The sequence below is a fragment of the Pantherophis guttatus genome, chromosome 1 (genome assembly GCF_059756535.1).
Source record: "Pantherophis guttatus breed Tessera chromosome 1, ASM5975653v1, whole genome shotgun sequence".
NCBI classification, from domain to species: Eukaryota; Metazoa; Chordata; class Lepidosauria; order Squamata; family Colubridae; genus Pantherophis; species Pantherophis guttatus.
The window spans coordinates 163,241,424-163,260,573 of record NC_142063.1 but is presented as its reverse complement, the minus strand read 5'-3'; the positions used below and the strand labels follow the sequence as shown (position 1 = coordinate 163,260,573).

Below are 19,150 nucleotides of genomic sequence, written 5' to 3'. Positions count from 1 at the left end.
ATTTTAAAATAATAGAAAATCATTATTGGAACTTTAAGAGCACAAAATAATAAAGAAGCCCTCCTTTCTTCTTGGAAAACTTGACAACTTCCTTTGATCCTGCAGAATTTAATTGTTAAGTTGCCTGAATGCTTTAGAGCTACATTATCTAAAAAAAATACAGGTATTTTGAAAAAGAGTGATCTTTTCTACTTTTAAACAGAAACTGAATTACTAAGCCTGTGCTTCCAAATTCTTAAATTATTAATTGATTCTGCAGACAAGACAATGGCAAGTACATGAACCTTTATGCAAATACAAATCTGAAAAGTGAAATACCGGGCAAAAGGCAGATAGAGGGGAAAAAAACAAAGATAATGAATGTCGTTGATCCCACGAACAGGCAGATTTATTCTTTCATACTTTTTTAATCATTGCTTTTTTTCCTCCCATTGGGGACATCGCTGGATCTGCCTGACCACACAATGTTGTCTTGTTTTAGAAGCTAAGTTTTACTTGATTTACTTTTGACTCGCTCCAGCTTATTGGAAACCCATTAGCAAAGCTGGTCTTTTGCTTTGAATCAGCTTTCTGGTCCATGTGGGTGGTCTGTTTTTTCCTTGGCGGACACTGGCCTCACCTTGTATCTTGACACCTGGATCCAAGCCAGCCATTACATCCTCCTACGCTTACGCCCACCCACCCCCTCTCCGCACAAACACACATACACACATTCAGCATCCTGTTCCTGGAGCTCCTCCTGTAGTCACTTTTTAGAACTTGTCACCCCGCTCCTCCAGTTCAGCCAGTTAGAAAATTCTGACAGACTCTGAGAGACTCTGAGATGAATCACTATTTTTAATATTGTTCTCACTTCGGCTTAGTTTAAAAAAATGAGTAAGATAGAAGAAGCCAAACGATTTATCCCAGGCCCTTGCAAAGGAAGGCACAAATATGCAGGATATTTTATGCAAATGGATCCCAAGTATTAACGTTCCTTTTATGTCATCTGCGATTCTGCTCACATTGAGCTGTTCCAGTTTTATAAAGTAGTGTTTTTTATTTTCCCCTAGCATAATATGTGCTGTAGACATGGTCTGGCTTGTTTCTGTGAAAATGTACCTATGCGTTTTCTGCTTCACCATGCCACCCACTCAGCAATCTGCACCTGTCGGGGTATTCGAGCTACTTTTAAACACAGGTTCAATGTTTAAGAATAGTTTGAATAGCCATAGATAGACAGAGGAGAAACAACAGACAAGATGAAGTGGAAAGAAGCCCTTCTACTCAGTGGTGGAATTAATTTTTTTTTACTATTGGTTCTGTGGGCGTGGCTTAGTGGGTGTGGTGTGGCTTGGTAGGTGTGGCTTGGTGGGCATGGCAGGGGAAGGATACTGCAAAATCTCCATGCCCAACCCCACTCCAGGGGGAAGGTTACTGCAAAATCACCATTTCCTCCCCACCCCACTAACCTGCTTTCCAGCTCCATTCTCCTGTGCAGGGCAACAAAAGAAGACCCAGCCAATCAGCTGGGACTCGATCAGCTGGGACTCAGGAGGCAGCAAATAGATCGGTGGCGGGGCCAGCCAGAGATGGTATTTGCCGGTTCTCTGAACTACTCAAAATTTCTGCTACCAGTTCGCCTGAACTGGTCAGAACCGGCTGAATACCACCTCTGCTTCTACTGCACTGAGAAACCTCATCAGCTGTTAGTTGGACTAGATTGGATTCAAGCATCAATACGTTGTCCAATGACTTTTGTTTTCACCTTAGGCATTTAACTCCCTCCCCATAACAATGCACAACTTACTTTTTAAAACAATTGATTGATCTTAAAACCAGCAACAAGAGATTTGGCTAATAACAAAAATAGTTACGTTTAAACTATTTCTGTTATTAATTTTGGAGCCGTCTTTTCAGGATCGCTCTGCACTTCAGCATGAACAGAAAGATCTATAAAGCCCAAATTCCATTTCTTTTTTTTTCTTCTTTTTTTAAAACCTGGCCTTTGCGCCTCTCCCTCTCATATTGAAAGCATATGTAAATGAATCTATGAAATACATAAAAATAGTTTAGAAATGTGATAAATAAGTTCCTTAGCAATTGTTTCTGACAGATTTGGAGTCGCCCCTGGCAACTTTCGCACAATGTCCATGACAGTCTGTCAAACTCTTTGGCAGGCCAAGATGATACAAAGGTTTCCAATGAGGGAAGAGCTCACCTGTGTATTATTAAAATTATATCTGAAGCCTGACTATTGTTGCAGCAAAGAGCTGCCTCCAGATTGTCAAGTGGCAGTGAAAGTCCTCCAGAACCCCAAAAATCTGGAATAAGTGGCCCCAGTAGCCTCTTGCAAGACTACAATAGACGGTTGTAGGAAGCAACACTGGACATGGGAACTATTTCCACATCCACATCATAATGTACAAAGACTGGTGTTGCATCTTCTGGCTCGGCTGGCACAAGATGTACCAGTGAGGAACAAGTTTCCATCTGGCCCTGTAAAACTGTTGAGCTCAGCACCAGCAATAGCAATTCAGAGTACTTGTTTGTTTTTTGTCTCAGCTTGCCCTGACCTACTTCACCTTAGATACACAAAAACCTGAGTCACACCTGAGCTTCCAGGATTTCAGGCACAAGGCTTTCCTAGACCTTTCCTGAGACATAATGGATAATGTAGCTCTTTTAGGCTAACATATAACTTAATACATTATACCTGTGATGGCGAACCTATGGCACGCGTGCTAGAGGTGGCACATAGAGTCCTCTCTGATGGCATGCGAGCCATCACCCCAGTTCAGCTCTGCTGCACATGTGAGTGCGCCTCCCGCTGGCCATCTGGTCTTCGGGTCTCTGCCATGCAGGGGATGGGATGTGTGCAGGGGGGTGCGTGCATGTGTGTGGGGGCAGGACATGTGCGGGGGGCTGTGAACGCAAGTGCAGGGCGCATGCGGGGGTAGGGTGTTTGCAGGGGGGGCACGCACAAATTGCATTTTGGGGGTTCAGTTGTGCACACGCTTTGGGCACTCGGTCCGGAAAAGGTTAGCCATCACTGCATTACACTATACTGTTGGAAGAAATATCCATCTGGTTCAGTTTGAAGCTGGGAGAAAGAAACTGGAAACAACATGGGGGCTGATTGGAAAGTTGGTTTATTGAACAGAACCATAAAGATAGTGTGCAGTTCTGGGTCAACTGAACAAATGGTTGAATGAGTGGATGGATCTTTATAGGTTTTTGTGACTTTTAAGTTTTAACTGTTCTGGGGGTGGTGCAATGAAGGGGCTTGTGTTCTGAATGGGTGTTGGGCAATTTCTATTGTGGCTAATGGCTAATGTGTTGGATCTTGGGTGAGGGGCTGCTTTCTAATCCTATCATTCTGCCTTTGTTAACTGTGCTGCAAGGAATTTCAAAATATCCCTGTCTTGGATGGATTTCTGCCTGCAATATTTGCTTTGTTTATGAATAGAGCTATCTAGATACTTGTCTTCCTCTTTCAATAAGCTCTTTATTTCTTAAGTGCTGGCATCTGCTGTGGGCTATTAAGAACGATTTGGGGGCTGCTTTCTGTCTTTAAGAGCATGTTTCTCCATTTCTCCTTTAGGGAAATATAATATTCTGCCTTTTTAATATTTCCCCAAATATTTTATTCTTCTGGGGGGGGGGCGCTTTCCACAGTACCTCCGATGAAGGAATGGCACAACAAGGAAGTTAATATTGTATAGGTTTATGGCTTAGCAATGCTTAACACTTGCTAATTTTTCTTAAAGATGTTCCAGTGCAGTCTTTCGCTTCCTGGTCATCCTCTCGATCAGAGCTATCAAACTTGTGGCCCGCGGGCTGGATGCGTCACATGCTGACCACCCCCACCCCCAGTTTAGCAAAGGTGGAAAAAGTCACAATACGTCATGTGACACCGCCGTGACGACATGAGTTTGACACTCCTGCTTTAGATCATGGGTGTCAAACTTGCCACGTCACGTTGCTGTCACGTGATGTTTCGTGACGTTTTTCCCATTCCCGGGGCTGGGGTGGGCGTGGTCAGCACGTGATGCATCTGGCCCATGGGCCGCCAGTTTGACACCCCTGATCTAGATGTATGGCTTTCAGCTCAATGAAATCTCAGCAATGGCCACATACCTGAAGGACCCTGGGATCAGAAAAGGCTGTGCCAGGGACTGCCCTGACTGCCCCCTCCCATCCCTTTGCACTTCTGGAACTGAAGAAGGCTGGCTCAGGGAGTTCTGGAAATTGAAGTCCATGCAGCTTAAAGCATGTCTAATGGCCACCCAACCTCTGTGTGAAGACCATCAATGAAGGAGAATATATCGCTTTATACAAATACTATTCCTCTGGCTGACAGCTCAGGACATGCCTCCTTATATTTAGCCTCAAATATCTCCTTTATTGTAGTTTTAATCCATTGGTTCTTGTCGTAAAGCAACAGAAAATAAATCTACTTCTCTTCTGTGTGTGACAACCCTTCATATATTTGAGGACTTCTATCTCCCTCAGTTGTCTCTTTAGTAGGCTAAGCATGCTCTCCGTGCTTTCCAAGAAAAGCCGTTCCAAGAAGCTTCCAAAGCTGAATTTTGCTGACATATTTTGTTTCAAAATCTAGACAAATCTATAAAGTTCTGAAGCCAGTTCACTTGCTCCAAAAATAGATTGCCTTACTGGAAAACCAGGACTAATGGAAATCTTACACCTATGTCCTCAGCACAAAATCCTCCCATCCAGCCACTCCTGCACTGCATTGTTTGTATGTCCTTAGGCAGGATTACCATATCCAGCCTGAAAAAATCCAGCCTGCTAATAGATTCCACCTAAGAGATAATACTTTCCCTGTTTCTTGCTGCAATGGTGGTCATCCAGATAGTTCAAGCCAGTATGGCAACCTCAAGCTGCTGCCACAGGCTGAAATGAGTTCCCATGAAACAGTTTCCAGAGTTAGCAAAAGAAAAGGAAAAGAAACATACGCACAAGTATTTTATGCATCAAGCTCCATTTCCATGCAATTCCCACAGATTGTAGAAGCGCTTTAAGCATGGGTTGCATTCACTATTAAAAATGCCCGAGGGCAGAGGTTTTCACAAAACCTCTGATTATTTTGCTCGAGGCATTAACCACAAAAGGGCCATACAAGCCCAGCAAAGGTTTAGAATAAGTATTCCTATCAGTACAGAAAGGTGTGTTGTCCATCGAGGTCAAGCAAAGTGTAACATTTATACATACAAGTATTAAAATAATAAGCAGTGATGCCGATTTTCTTGTCTTTTCTCCCCATTAAAAATACAATAATAAGTCCCACCTCATTTTAGCAGCAAAATGTCGGCAAGAAATGAAAGCATCTTCTCAGCTTTGTGAAGCATTACAAAAATATCTGGGCCCAGGTGTTTGTGCATGTTCAGCAGTGTATTAACAGCGTAGATATATTTGTATTCTTTTCTATCAATGTGAATGACTGAAGAAACATGCACGTAGGGAGACTTACGTTTTGGGAGGTACATTGCTAAAATGAGAAAACCCCCAAACAGAAGATGGTTGAGACAGAGAGAGTTGCTTTTTAGAGAAAATGATTCAAAGAAAAGAAACTTCAAAACAACAATGCTTAATTAAGGGCATGCTGATACCATCTCATTACCATTCTGTGGGCCAAGCTAAAAACAGGGCTTCTGCAGCTGCCCATTATTTTTTTCTTTTTCAGGAAATTAAAGACAAAGTACCTGGATTGTAACATTTCTCAGAAAGTCAAGCCACTTCCTTTGACTTCAGCATTGATTTAGGCATCAGAGACAAACAATCCAATGGCCAACCTGGGGAAAAAGAAGCTGCAGATGCCCCAAACTTACAAAATGCATTAGATATGGCATTAGGGAAGGGAAGGGGAAGGACAGAGAAGGGATTGTCAAAGCACAGTTCAGTTCTTCCCAAACCCTTCCAGCTGAGGCCCACTGATCTACCTTGGCATTCATCGTGGGAATCACTGACCTCCAGAAAACATCCTTGTAATTGCAAATATGTTTGTGTCAAATCTGCAGCTTCCATTTAGAAGGAACCTTTTGTATAATGCCGGTTTGGTATTTTTTTAAAATATGATGAAGTAGTGTGTGACTTGATAAAAGAAATACCAAGAATCAGATGACAGAACTATTTTTGTAAACCAGCCCATTCCAAAGCTTTTGTTTTTTTAATCTTAGATACCAATTTATCAAGGCAGGCTTAAGAGAGGCAAAATGGTATAGAACAGATATTATAACCAGCTTGAAGCCCCCTTTCAAAGGCTTTTTTCCTGGCTACTTTACCTTGTAATACAGAGAAACAAATTGCAATCTACCATGATCATTGCAGGAATAAGAAATTAAAATACTTTTTAACAAGCGACAGTATCCAAATAGTGAAAGCAACGCATTGTCAAGACGCAGGATCTACATGTATGTGACATTATGGTATGCTCATCAAAGGGGTAGAGCTTGCAGTGTGATGGTATTGGGTGCCCTCTTGACATCCAACTCCTTGTATATGTGCCTGTGTTACCAACTCCCTCATAAATTTTAAAAGGTATAAAATCGATTGAATTAAACACAAAAGTCTTCAGAATGATATTTGTCGTAGAAGAGCAGCTGAGCTGGGTGACTAAAAAATTAAGCATTCTTGGAAATAAGGTTGATGCTGACCAGTGGTGGGATTCAAATTTTTTTACTACCGGTTCTGTGGGCGTGGCTTGGTGGGCATAGCAGGGGAAGAATACTGTAAAATCTCCATTCTCTCCCCACTCCAGGGGAAGGTTACTACAAAATCCCCATTTCCTCCCAATCAGCTGGGACTCGGGAGGCAGAGAATAGATAGGGGTGGGGCCAGTCAGAGGTATTTACCGGTTCTCCGGACTACTTAAAATTTCCGCTACTGGTTCTCCAGAACTGGTCAGATCCTGCTGAAACCCACCTCTGATGCTGATGTGCAATACCCACAAGAAAAGTGCAGGGCTTCAATTAGGTACTTGCAGCTGCCATCTTGGTAGTCTTGACTTCCCTACATAGACACCTCCCTGCATCCCTGACCATAAGAACCTGACTTCTTGCTGAGTTTTCCCATGTTAGAGGATCAGAAGGAGAATTTCCAGCCTCAGTCCTAAATCTGAATAGGTGAGAATTCAAAGGGAAAGGAGGAGGGGGAGGAGAAGGAAAAAGAGAAGGAGAAGGAGAAGGAAGAGATCTGTTCAAGCATGTCCAATTCTTGGTGAGAGATAACTGCAAAGGCCATTATATTTGATGGGGATGCATAAATGAACTGTATCTCAGAGTGGCCAAGCAGAGGCCAGTGAAGCAACGTAGGGTGCACAGTTCTGCTTTAATCAGAATCGTATTTGATTACTGGGAACTACAGTAATGCTATTTTTTTTGGTCAGAAATGCAGGAGGGGAACTCCATCAGTCAAAAGTATCTCCCAGCTCATACTCTCGAGCATTTGGAATCGAGAGACACCCTGCCTGAGAAACTGGAGGCAATGTATCACCCTTAAGATTAACAGCCATTGAGACCCTTTCATCTGTGCATGTCTCTCATTTCCTTTTAAAAGCTGTTTTGGCAGCCAGCATTGCTTCCCGGATAGAGTCTGAAAGCAATTTTTTTTTGCTAATGAAAGTGGTTTAAGTGCTTCTCCTTTTGGCTTTGCCTGAATATGTGAATCTTGGCAGAGGGCAAAGCAAGCCTCCCTTCCTCTCAACACTCCCCATCCACCCACCCACTCTCCCACACATATTGTGCATCTGCTGCACCCACCAAGCGCACATTCACAACAACACAGACTCACATGGTGGCTGTAATGGGTTATCTGCAAACAGCGGTTTGAGCTCCATATAATCAGGGCGAAAACTAGATGGCAACAATGAATTGTATTTCTCTGCAAAGAAGTTCCTGCAGAGTTTGCTTTTGGTATTGCTTTACTGCCACCTGATGGTCAAATAGATTTTTGCAACTCAGTTCTCATAGGCCTAGCCCTACTCCATTATACTGTTGTTACCACCACCAAAGCCCAGTAGCAAGCATAACAGGAAGGGGAAGCTGCTTAGTGAGTAGATGCTGAAAATCCTACCCCAATATAAAGTTCCAGCTGCCTGAAGAAACTGCAGAATCAAACTGAAACCACTGGGAGACTCAGGTGCTCCAACATTATTGCTTCTCGCCATGGCTACAATAATACAGATGGTGCCACAAGGTGGGTAAGCTTAGAGGACAATCCAGCAAATAGGAGGAAAGGTCTCAAGCTGACGTTCCAACCATGTAAAGTGTCAGCTGTAAGAATCCAGCCTCCTAAAGCTTCAAGGTGACTGGCGCTCTGAAATCCAGCCAGTAGAATTGATCCATAGTGCAAGAGCAACTAAAGCGTCAAAGAAGAATAATTGCACCATTTTTTAAAAGAATAAAAAGTAAAGCTCTCTTGTTCTCTGTGGGCCTGATCTGGCTTTGTCAGATAGACATTTTTATTGTCCATAAAGCCAATCTTCATTCAACAGCTCCTAATATAATTATTTTTTGTGTGGCAGTATAAAATCTAAATATATCCAACCGTTTACTCATTTGAATGATTTTTTTCCCCTACAGCTTATATCAGCTCTGAATATAAAAACTCAGGGGAATCATGTGTCATTTTATAATTACAGATTTAGCAAAAAGCTCATGATCACCCTCAGCTGGTTACAATGAGGAACGATTCTGAGGCCAAAGACAAAATACAGGTTGGTTCCACATATTTATCCTCAATTTCACAATTGATGATAGCAAATTATGGATCTATGAATGAGTTAGCTGAAGGGTATCTAAAGGGAAGAGTCACATAACTCATTCATAGATCCATAATTTGCTATCATCAATTGTGAAATTACTCCAATCTTATTAAACGCCACAATTTGCCAAGATTAAAATATCTATGCAGGTATAGTCATATTGATTCACTTTCTTGGGTCAATTTGCTGGAACACTTTGTCTTATAAACTTTCAAAAATTTAAGATATTCCACTTCTGCATTTTAAAGGAATTCTATTGGGGCTTGGTTTATAGAGTGAATTAATTCTGCATTGCTAAAATGAGGGCATTGTGCTTATAAGGGTCTTGTGCTTATTTGCATTTATCCAAAGCACACTTGCCATGGTTCTGGATTTTTGCATTCCTGTGGTTTTTTTTCTCCTCTATTAAGCTAAAGTGCCCTTCAATTCACACTGAGTCAGGACAATACCATGTTGGCATAAAAATCATTGTCCCTATTGCAGGGGTCAGCAACTCTGGAGCCACATGTGGCTCTTTCATTCCTCTGCTGCGGCTCCCTGTTGCTGGTTGGCTCCACAATTGATAGGACTTTCGGTTAGGACAGGTAGAGGAAAAAGGATGCCACGCTAGGAGGAGACTCTATGGTGGGGGAACCGGACTTCCGGTCAGCAGAGGTAAAAGGACGCTGCACTAGGAAGAGACTATGATGGGGGAACCAGACTTCCGGTCGGCTCCAGAATTGAACGGGGGCTTCCGGTTAGGACCTTTGTGGCTCTTTGAGTGTTTAAGGTTGCTGACCCCTAGTCTACGGAGATTCTCAGTCATCCAGGTCACGGTTGCCCCAAAGGTACTTTTTCAAGAGTCAATTGGACTTTCTGAGTTTTTTTAAAAAAACATTTTGCTTCTCATCCAAGAAGCTTCTTCAACTCTGAAGAAGGATGAGGATTCTTCTGATTCTTGGATGAGGAGCAAAACGTTTTAAAAAAAAAAAGTCCACTTGCCTTTTGAAAAAGCACTTTTCAGATGTTGTCCCTATTGCAAAATCCTTTTCTGCCTCTGTCAAAACTGTTATAAGACGTTGCAGAATGACAGCATCCTGATTTGTGGAACGTTGCAAACAGTATTGGCATGGTGATTAGCTTGCTTCTCTGGCTTTGCTTCAACATCATCTTTCAAAAGGTCAGCATCCAGTTGGGGAAATACCTAATAATGGAACAAGGAAGCGTAACAGGGTGGATCTGGCTTCAGGGCTCTGCTTGAGTTTGTCTAGCCTTGTTTGTCTACCTCTTGAATGACCTTCCAACTTAAGCTAATTAAAAGGGAGGGGAGGAAAGCAGCAGGAAAGAAGGAAAGTGCACAGTAGCCAAAGAGAAGTTAGAAGCAATGTTCTTTAATGGTTTTGCTGCTAGCTAGAACTTATAGAGTGGGAGAACTGACCTTGACTCTCTGTTGGACAAACAGTACTCTTAATTCACAGGGAAGAGAAAAGTGCACTGCAGCTGTTAGGTTAGTAACATAGTTGTTAAGTGACTCTGACTTCCCCATTGACTTTGCTTGCCAGATAGTCACAAAATGTGATCACATGATCCGGCGATCCTGCAAGCGTCATAAATATGAACCAATTGCCACTCATCTGAACTTGCCAAGCATGTCTGACCATGGGGATGCTGCAATGGTCGTAAGTGTGAAAAACAGTCATAAGTCACCTTTTCGGTGCCACTGTAATTTTGAACAGTTGCTAAACGAATTGTAAGTCGAGAACTACTTGCATAAGCACAATCCAGGTCTTATACATCCTCACAGAACTTTCTGCAGTTGATTCCGTGCCTCCATTCTTATTTAGGGACTATTTTCTGAGAATGTGCATATTCAGAAGACAGTAACATTACTGGCTGTTTTGAGAGCAAGAGAGAGAAGAGAACATTAGCTAAAAGCATTACAGATAAAGAGGCGAAGAAACAATTTCACCAACCAACTTTACAAGTGCCAGAAGAAAGAAAAATAACTTGAATGTTTGGGGAATAAGTTCTTGCCTGACTCACATAATATGCACTATTTTTCCTTAGGCTTTAAAAATCAGACATATGGGGAAATTTAGGATGGAAATAAGCTTTTTCCACAAATAAGAACAGTCAACATTAGTAAATCTACTTCGAGGTGAAGGTAGAGATAATGGTTAGCTTAAAGCCTCAAGTTAAGCCATAATGATTTCTGACTCAGCAGGTGTATCAATCTAGCTATGTTATGTGAAACTGATCAATAGTGGTTCATTAAACAAGCTCTTGTTAAAGAATCACAAGTTCTGTATGTTGTGTGAACCCAGTCCATGACATCAAATTTTCATTTACAAACGTCAAGTGCACCGTAGCATCATTTTAATTGCCTTCTTCTTGAATTTGGCACTTTAAGTGGTTTTTCAGATTTACCATGTTGTGAAGACCCAAAATGGCCACCATCCTGGCTTATCAGAAACTAGGTACTACCAGTGGTGGGTTCCGCCAGTTCCGCCCAGTTCTGCCGAGTGGGTAGCGGTGATGATATGATGTCACCGAACCGGTTCTGCCCCCCCACCCCCCGCGTTATTCTTACCTTTTATTTGGCCCCACCCCCAATCTATTGCTGCCTCCTGAGTCCCAGCTGATGGGCTATAAGGAAAAAAACTGTTTAAACTCTTGCCAGGGCTTCAAAGGGCCGCCCTACAGCTGATCAGTGATAAAAGGCAGTTTGGTGGTAGACCGGTGCCTCCAAAAACAAATGAGTAGACTGGTGCCTGCAAAAATAAATGGGTAGACCAGTGCCTGCAAAAATACATGAGTAGACCAGTGCCTGCAAAAATAAATGGGTAGACCAGTGCCTACAAAAATACATGAGTAGACCAGTGCCTGCAAAAATAAATGGGTAGACCAGTGCCTACAAAAATACATGAGTAGACCAGTGCCTACAAAAATAAACGGGTAGACCGGTACAGCTCTGCAAGCAGTTAAAAGCCTGGTAGAGCAGTACCTCTGCTAAATCCTAAAGAATTGTCACATGACTATCAAGCCACGCCCACAAAATAAGCCACGCCCACAGAACCGGTAGTAAAAATGTTTAGAACCCACCCCTGAGTACTACTATATCTTACCACGAGATCTGATATATCACTGAGTTTATAATAAGGTGACCAGACGTCCCGCTTTTGGGGCTTCAAAGGGCCGCCCTACAGGCAATCAGTGTAAAGAGTTCCTGAAGCAGTTTTTTTTTCCCCTAGCTAAGCTGCAGAAACGAAACCGAAACCAGGATCTTTGGTGCAACCTGACAAAATGAGGCAGAGAGAGATTTATTTTTATTTTTATTTTTCCTCCCCAAAAAAGGTAGGTGAAAAACTGCAAACAATGGGAAATTTAGGAGGAGAGTTCAAGATTTTAAAACACAAAAGAAAAAAAAGCTGTATTTAACTAGGGAATTGTAATAATTGAGATACTATTAATTGTATATTGTGTTGAAAGCAGAAATGGTTAAGTTGTGGTTCAGAAGAATATATGGGGGAAATTATTTGGTTTATTATTATTGGTAAATATAATTAATGGATTTGTAAGAAATTGGATTGCATAGAAATAATAGGAATATTCATGTTCATATTGATTAATATACAAAAAAGATAGTTTTATAACTAATTGATTTACATTAAAATGTTGAATTTGTATTAAACAACTAATATTACATAATTAACCAATGTGAGGATGGATATAAAAATAGATGACAATGGGAAGGGGTATAATATAGAATAGAAGGGAAAAATTGAATTTGATTAAGATTAGAGATGAGGATGAAGGGTAATATTGGTTTTTTTTAAAAAATAGATGAGGAATAAATATGGCAAAAAGGAAATATAGAAATTGTAAATTTAATTGACTAAACACTGTTTAAATTTGTGAACCGGCCAAATACTCTGTTCAAAGAAAATAAATTGTATGTTTGTATGTGTGTTTCTAATTACTGCTATTTATTCATATTTGTTCTCTTTTATTCTTTAAAGTTTAACCATTCATTCTTTATCTTAATATCTTTATATTTGTTTGGGGTTGGCTTTCTTCCCTTTCATCTTTTTCATTGTACAGCAATCTTTCTCCTCAAACCTACCACCTCTCTCTTTTCTTTTCTTCTTACTTTCTCTTCCCCCCCTCTTCTTCTCCTCCCTACTTCCTCTTCCTTTCTCCTTCTCCTCCTCTCTTCCTCCCCCTCTTACCTTCACTCCTACTCTAATTTCCCTTCCCTTCCTTCATCCCTCTCTATTGCTGTATCCTTTTATGCATATGGACTACTCAGAGGGCTGAAAAAGTTATTTTTGACTGGTCCTCACACTTTTGACCAGTCCTCGAACTTACGACTGTCCTCACATTTTACATTTTTGCCCTATCTTGTCATCATGGTGAAGAGAAGCAGTTGTGAAATGAGTGACATGGTTGTTAAGAATGCTGCATGGGCATAAATGTGAGGATGGTCATAAGTGTGAGGACCAGTCAAAAGTGCGAGGACCTGTCAGAAATGACTTTTTTCAGCCCTCTGGTTAGTCCTTTTGTGCATACGGACTACTCAGAGGGCTGAAAAAGTTATTTTTGACTGGTCCTCACACTTTCGACCAGTCCTCGAACTTACGACTGTCCTCACATTTTACATTTTTGCCCTATCTTGTCATCATGGTGAAGAGAAGCAGTTGCGAAATGAGTGACATGGTTGTTAAGAATACTGCACGGGCATAAATGTGAGGATGGTCGTAAGTGTGAGGACCAGTCAAAAGTGTGAGGACCTGTCAGAAATGACTTTTCAGCCCTCTGAGTAGTCCTTATACACATAGCCATGGCCACCCGGTCACATGACCAGCTAGCCACGCCCACCCAGTCACATGGCCTCCAAGCCACACCCACACAATAAGTCACGCCCACAATGGTGTCCTTCTTACCAATGTTAAAATCTGTTCACCTTACCCTATACACATAGCCATGGCCACCCGGTCACATGACCAGCTAGCCACGCCCACCCAGTCACGTGACCAGCTAGCAACGCCCACAAAATAAGCCACGCCCACAATGTCCCTCTTTACCAATGTTAAAATCTGGTCACCTTAGTTTATAATGACCTAAGTCTTAAGTCCTAAAATGCAGGGAGGGTCTGCATGACACAATAAGTCTATAATCTCAGTTAAAGAGCTGAACTTCATGCGTATGCCCAGAGAGAGAATAAAATGATGTCAATATATATTCATAGAACTTTGCAATGTGTTACATGAAAACTCACAGCCACTATGCACAACAAGAGCAAAATGAATGTACAATAAGCTACTTATAAACCTAACCTATGGCTTTGCATATGCTGTGGCTTACAACCCATGGTTTATACTTTCCAAACTGATGTGCAAACCTAGCAGTTACAGTTTATCTAATAAACCAGGAAACAGCCTTAGAACAGCCTGTTCTAATCCTGCCTTAAGTATAGAAGCCAGCTTAGTCAGTCCCTAGGAAGAAGGCCAGGGCAAACACTTCTGAAAACATTGTCAAGAAAACTGTACAGACTTGTCCAAGTAGTTGTTAGGAGTAGTTGTTAAGAGTCAAGGCTGACTTGAAGGCACACAAACAAAGCAAGCCACAGCTTAGCTTTTATAGTATGTGAACTCAGTATCTGTCTCAGACACTCAATGAATTCCGTGGTCAAATTGTGAGATTAAGCTTGAGTTTAGCAACCCCCATTCAAACCACCAAAGCTCATCAACCCCCAGTGATGAGAATCCAATCTTCCCAAAGTTAAATCTTCCCAAAGTTAAAGCAGTTGATGCAGCAGGAGATTTGGGCAAGGAATCAAAGGCAATTTGATTTGCCCTGCCCAAGAAAAGCAATTTGCTACCCTGCCTAAGAAAACAGAAAAAGTGGGACTTGGCCAGCCAGGCACATACAAGCTTACTTCTGGGAATGGAGGCATGGCAGTGGTGAAATGCTACCGGTTCGCATGAACCAGTAGTGATAAAACCTACCGGTTCCCCCGAACCAGTATTTCCAATGATCAGCTGTGCCGCGCGATTTAAAATCACTAGAAAGAAGGAAATTCTGCTTTCTAGTTAATCTAAATCGTGCGGCACAGCTGATCCCACCCCCCCACTGTTCTACTTACCTTCCCAAGCCTCCTTTTGGCGCGTGCTGCGCATGTACGCATTTGATGCACATTGCACATGCGCATGCAGCACACGTTTGGTACGCAGCATGCATGCATGTACATGCAGCACATGTTTGGCTCGCTTTGTGTGTGTGTGTGTACAACACACACTTGGCACACAGCGCACATGCACGGCCAGCGAACCCGTGGCAAACCAGTTCAGATTTCACCACTGGGGCGTGGTAGCATTGGATATCCTGTTTGATCATGTCATTTGTTTTAATCATCTTTATTAATATTTTTTTAAAAAAAGCAATACAATCTAAACTCAGAAGGGGAAAGAAAACAGAGGATAGAAAGTGCAAGAAAAAAGTAAGAAGAAAGAAAATAAAAATAAATATTAAAGGAGTGGCTCCCAAACTTTGTCACAACAAATACAAACTTTGTAATTCTTCCTCCCCTATAAGGTTAACTCCAAGTATCTCTTCTTTCCATAACCCAACTTTAGCTATATGCAAATCCATAAATTAACATTTCAGTCCTGGTGTTAGCAATAAGTCCATAAAAGGTTTCTAGCATTTTATAAAAACATGTCTTAATTTAACTTTGGTCAAACAAATCAACTTTGTGCTCCTTCCTTTTGCTTCTAGTGTTCTTGATCTTTAATGCATTTACATATCTCATAGGATTTTATCCTGTTCAGTTTTTTTTTTCATTTCAAAGACTGCTTTAAATATTTAAGCTTATGATTTTTTTAAAATTCAGAATTAAAGGCAGACTCATCTGGCATTTTCAAATTTGTCATTCTGAAGATCTCTAACAGCTTTGAAGTAATTAATGAACAGTTTCCAAAAGTGATTAGAAAGTCAAGTTTGTGAACCTAGTGTCCTTTAAAAGTCTCCACTGGGGTTGCAAGCAAAATGACTAATCCCATCATCTCTCAGTGCTCAAACCCAAAGAAAAGAAACTGCTCTCCTGAAGTCTCCTCTTGAGGAATCACCAGGAACAAATGTAAGTGATCTTCTATCCTCTTATTTGGAAAGGTCCCAACTGGTCTACTCACTGGTTCTTTGGCCATTACCAAGCTCATCAGCTCCACTTTCTCAGAGTTTTCTCAGTTCACCATACTGCCCTCACCCTGAAGCTCACAGCAATGTAAGAGCCTTGATAGTAAGTAAGTAATCACTTGCAAGTAATATAAAGGAATGAAGGAGAAGTGAACTCAACATGTCTTTGAACAAAAAAACTATTGGAATGTGTTATGAGAAAAAAGGAGAGAGGAGTGAAATGAGATGGAAAAGATGAACAAGAAATTGAAAAAGAATCTAAGTTCCAAGGCATGGATAAAATGAAGTAATAGTGATGGAAAAATAGAGAAAGGACAAAGAGATGATACTGAGCATCTGATTGTAAGGACAGAGAATGTAACAATTGTTCTCTCTCCACCTTCTCAAACTCACCAGTTAAAAAGGGTGCAGCTGGGATGACTGATAAGCAGGTTCACTTAAGACAGCTGTATCAGAGGTTAATATTAAATCCACAATTCTATCACAGAATTAGAAGAACTGTGAGAAAAATAGGAAATACTGTTAACCAGCCATGTATGAATCAGAATCTCAAAATGTTTGGGATCTTCTGCAAATTTATCAATCTCATTTTGGATTAGTTTGTCCTGAACACTAGCCATGCAAAAACCTGATGTCTGCCCTTCTTGTTGATCCTACCCAATTTTATTCTTCTCAGTGAACTGAACCACCTTTCGACTATTCAAGTTTTTACTAGTAATATTAAGAGTACTGTAATAAGGCTTGCTTAATGAATTTAAGGAGATATATGTGTGTGTTGCAGTAAATGTAGAACTCTATTTTCCATCTTTAGAATATTTTGTTTCTCCTTCAACATTTCAAATGAGCTGAATGCCTTTTTTTGTGTGGGCGAGGGGTGCCTTCATATCAGTCTTGTCTCCTTGGAGACTATCTGGATTACACCCTGCAGTTTTCTTGGCAAGATTTTAGAAGTAGTTTGCCCTTGCCTGCTTCCTGGGATCGAGAGAGACTGGTCCAGGGTTACCCTGCTGGCTTTGTGCCTAAAGTGGGATTAGAACTCATGTTCTCCCGATTTCTAGCTTGATGCTTTAGCCCTGTGATGGCGAACCTATAGCACGTGTGCCATAGGTGGCAAGCAGAGCCATCTCTGTGGGCACGCCAGCTGTTGCCCCAGCCCAGATTCATCGTGCATGTGTGCGCGCCTCCCGCCAGCCAGCTGGTCTTCAGGTCTCTGCCGTGCATGTGCAGTGGGGGATGGGGGCATGAGGAGGACACGCACGTGCATGCACAGGGGGCAGGATGCATGCATGGGGGGGGGTTAGGAGGCTTTCCAGGCCCAGAATGGGGCGCAGGGGGGCACGTGAGACCCCCCATGTCCTGTTTTGGGCCTGGAAAGGCTGCACCAACCTGGAAGCCAAAATGAGGTGTGGGGGGCGCATACGTGGGGGGCAGGGCGCATGTACGGGGATGCACGTGCATGCATGAGGGTGGTGCACGTGCCCCAGGGGGGCACTCACATTGCATTTTGGAGGTTCGTGCACGCACATGTGCAATTGTGCCTGCATTTGCACGCTTATGTGTACTCGGCACCAAAAAGGTTAACCATCACTGCCTTAACCAGTACACCAATGTGTTGATTTCATGTAAATCATTGATATTTTGAACTCATTGCTTTGAATTCTATATATCCAAATTTTGACATCTAGAGTGGCTGAAGAGAGAAAACATTGGAGATTTGCTTGCCTTCTGCAGCAAACCAGCTTTTCAGCTCTGAAATTATTCAGTTCAAGTATAGTACAAAGACTAATTAATCAAAGCATTCTTCCACAGTTGATCCATCAGAATTTGGGACACATATTTGCCAGCCATTATCTAAAAATAATTAGTTAACAACCAACTTGTCTACTAATTCTTAAATAGTTGAAAGTATTTTCTTGAAATGCCCGTTCTTTTTCTCTGTAATTGTGAAAGACACTTAGGAAACCCAGACATGATTGAATGTTTTCATAATAATGAGCTGAATAGTCTGCAGAGGTTGCATCTCAATCCCAACATTTCAAATAGGCTGAAGTTATAATAAGACAGAAAAAGAATGCCTGTGTGCTCAACACAGATTGTAGTTGATATGCAAACAGTAATGGCCAATTTCTGTTTATGGAGATTCTCAGTCATCCAGGTCATGGTTGTCCCAAAGGTGCTTTTTTTAAGAGGCAACTAGACTTTTTGGTTTTTTCTTTGAAGATGCTTTGAAGGGCACTTTGGAGGTTTATCTGTGTCTTCAAGGTCACCTGAGTAGTGCAAATGTGTGTGGACCCTTTTTGGAACTGCTGAAAGCACTGTGTTGCAGACTGGAGATAGATGATGTTTTATCCCTCCCCCTCTGCTGAGGGCTGTTCAACACAGGAGAACAAACCCATCAGGACAAGATTCAGCAGTCCATCTGCATTTAAAAGACAACAGCCACTCTTTTGAAGACAGCAAAGTCCACATTTTGGACCACTGGTTTGAAAGAGGGGTCATCTATGTCAAAATTGAACAGCCCTCTCTCATGAGAGAGTCTACAACACAGACCTCGAAATCTCCAAGTGGCCTCAATGACTCGCTAAAAGAATGCAAATGACCAGCTGTCTGCAAGGAGTATAAATCCTTCCATTCCTCACCATCCAGTCAGAGCTGAAGAAACTTCCTGAGCAGTTTCTGCTTTCTTCCTCATTTCTTATTCTCTTCTCTTGATCTTTCCTCCATTTATTTTATTTAATCTGCATTTTGTTAAAAGCTCCCAGCTATCCATTCCTGGGAATCTGTGTAATGGGTTTTGTAGTGCCAGGCACTTAGTTCATTTTCCAAACAAACCATCCCTAGCCTGGGCTGATAGAGCAGAGGAACAGATATATAGATGGTGACTGGATGAGATATTTTCATTTCCTAACAAATTTATGTTGCTTTCATTACTACTTCACATTACTTGTATTTTTATTCATAGACAGCATGACTATTTATTTATTTATTTTATTTTATTAAATTTCTATACCGCCCTTCTCCCGAAGGACTCAGGGCAGTGAACAGCCAGAAGATAAAACACAGAAATACAAAATTTAAAATAAATTAAAACGAATTAAATAATTTAGGCTGAATTTTAAAATACCCCATAATTAAACAGATTAAAATTTATGTTTAAAATTTAAATTTAAAAGAGAAGATTTAGGCCAGGCCAGCTTGATGAAATAAAAACGT

At 41.4% G+C, this 19,150-nt stretch overlaps 1 protein-coding gene across 1 annotated transcript in view; it reads left to right on the top strand.

Annotated features, from left to right (window-relative positions):
• Window positions 1-19,150, top strand: part of NEMP2 (nuclear envelope integral membrane protein 2) — a 76,079-nt gene that overhangs the window by 42,873 nt on the left and 14,056 nt on the right. Inside the window, exon 2 of the mRNA XM_087882113.1 lies at window positions 8,642-8,716. The gene's annotated coding sequence lies outside the window, so the exon portion shown is untranslated. The remainder of the gene's footprint in view (window positions 1-8,641; window positions 8,717-19,150) is intronic.